We start from the raw sequence: 2,500 nt of genomic DNA, 5'->3' as shown, positions 1-2,500 counted from the left end.
CAATACTGTTTCAACCCGAGTTTCTGAGCCCGTTTGCCAAAACAACATTGTGGGAGGGCAAGGTATTGTAAAGTGTTTCAACTATTTTGTCTGAGACTGTAGGTCTCAAAAACATCACCATTAGTTGAACTGCTTTCAACCTCTTTCAAGTTCTATTGAATGACATCAAAAGATGACTGAGCTGCATTTAATGTCTGAAACTACATGTACATGTAAGAGGTGGTTTGATCAAACTCATTTCCACACATCTTGACTGCTTTGAACACAATAATATTAGTCTGTCAATCAGTATGTGTCTCAGATCTTTCCTGCATGAAGGATGGCTTAAACGTCTGAGATAAGTAAAGAATAGGACCATCACATGACTTTTGGAGGGCATATAGTTTATTTTTGGCCCGAGTAGCATCATTTGCGCACGAGCAGAGCGAGGGTGCAAATGATGCTACATGGGACACAAATAAACTATATGCCCGACAAAAGTCATTTGATTATCATTATTATCAATACACAAGGCCAAATCGTACCTGACTCCTGACTGAACAGATGATTTGTGTTTTGGTTTCGCATTGTTTTCTTTTGTAAATAGCTTGGCCTTCGCTTCAAACATTTTGTTGAGGGATATGAATTCGCTGTCTTGCAAAATGTTTGTGTTTCAGCTGAGTGGAGCACAGGTTAGATGGCAATGAATGGCTGCCCTAATTCCAGTCAATGCACTTGGAGTTAATGCTTGGCCTTTCTCAGCTGTTCACTTCAGCAAAGAACTTTTCCGTTGGACTTACTGGATTTGAGATCCACTGTAATTTTTTCCTTTCTTGCACCATTTCTTGAACTTTTTTTACTCCCCACTCAGTTGGTGTTTTCGCTTGAGCTTTTTGCTCAATTTCATCCAGTTGCTGGTTGTCTAAATCCTAACCTCAAACGTTCACTGCAGAGCTGCAAAGTGAGCAAGTGCAAACTCATCCACGAAAATTCATGCCAACTCTGGCATTGAAATGGTATCCTCAGGATCTCATTGGCTGAGCGAAGTTGTTTGACATCTCTGCAGCCAATCACTATCAGGGCGGAAAATGTATTTTCAGCCCGCACATTTCCTTTTGGCCCGCAAGAAGGTGCGTTTTACAGAGGGCAGTTTGTCATTTGGGGGCATGTATTGATAATAAGGTCCATTTAGATCTTCATCATGGAGGATGAAAGCACAGTATTATGAGAGAATTTAAATAATAAAAGAGACAGTTTGAAGCAAGGGGTGGAATATCAGGGAAAACTTAATTCTTTTAAATTTAATGTAATTCAGTAACAGTTTTCCAACCAAAGTGGATGGCAGCCTACCGTAATATGAAAGGTATTAGTAGGGAAAACAAACTTCCCATACAAGTACTACCCTCAACCCAACAAGACAAAAATGTGGTAAATGCAAGAAACATTTAACTACACTGAGGGAATTTACCAAACTTGTGAGCATAGATGCTTTTAGAGAATCATTTTTGTTTGTATCCCTCATTTTGCAGGTACATAATTATTTATAATAAAGTTTCTATATAACGCGCGCTCTCATTGGTTTAAACAGCGTGCTTTATGAGAGTACAAAGCACGGAACAAACGAAAGCCCACGCCATCATTCGCAGAAATGGCAGATGAATTTCCGAATTTTACCTTGGGTATTATTGAAGCTGTCAGTTAAAGGCTTGCTCAGATATTCTGTCAAGTGCTTTGGATGGAAGACCTCAACCGTCGCCCGGTCCAGCAGTTCTTTCAAGCTCAGAAAGTCCTCACGCTGGAGTTCTTCATTTACAAAATTCCCAACAGGTTTTCAGATTCCAGCCGCAAGCAATGAAGAGTTTGTTTTCCAGTTGTCATGTCGGAAACGTGCAGGTTTTCATAGGCAACAATTCGGCCGGTTTTCACTGAACTTAATCATTTAGATCCTCTTTTTTGCTGTTTTTTACGGACTGAAACCGAACATTGAGGCACTTGTTTTTCCATAAATTCTAATTTTGTGTGATTTTCCAGTTGATTGATGTTTTGACAAGCCTTTGTTTCATTAACCAATCAAATAATCTTAAACATTCTTACAAGCGCGCTGATTGGTCCAAAGTAGCGTGCTTTATCAGAGTATAAAGCACTGTGCTGACGACATCTCAGTTCGCCACAAGCAGCGCGCGCTTTGAAAATAAAGTAGAATTTTTGAAGAAAATTACTTGTTTTTTATCATAAAACAAATAAAGAAGCCTTGACTGTGCTCTGTTCTGTTGTAAAGCACTTAGGAAGCGGCTAGAGCACTCAAGAAGTAGGGAGAAACACTCGCCTATCGGCTCGTGTTTCCCCCTACACTTCTTTCGTGCTCTAGCCGTTTCCTGCGTGCTTTACAACAGAACAGAGCACAGTCAAGGCTTCTTTATTTGTTAAATAAATGATCCGTGGGCAGAGTGATAAATTAAACTTAAAAGACACAGAGGAGACTGATCAGAGCTTGAAGTAAGTTACTTTAGTAAGTTATGAT

At 39.7% G+C, this 2,500-nt stretch overlaps 1 protein-coding gene across 6 annotated transcripts in view; it reads left to right on the top strand.

Moving 5' to 3' along the window:
- The window catches only part of LOC137997681 (protein NLRC3-like), a 102,694-nt gene that overhangs the window by 8,051 nt on the left and 92,143 nt on the right, over positions 1–2,500 (top strand). The gene's annotated exons all lie outside the window — the stretch shown is intronic.

Source organism: Montipora foliosa, chromosome 3 (assembly GCF_036669935.1).
Source record: "Montipora foliosa isolate CH-2021 chromosome 3, ASM3666993v2, whole genome shotgun sequence".
NCBI classification, from domain to species: Eukaryota; Metazoa; Cnidaria; class Anthozoa; order Scleractinia; family Acroporidae; genus Montipora; species Montipora foliosa.
Note: the sequence above shows the minus strand (reverse complement) of the source record. Positions and strands in the feature narration are given on the sequence as shown.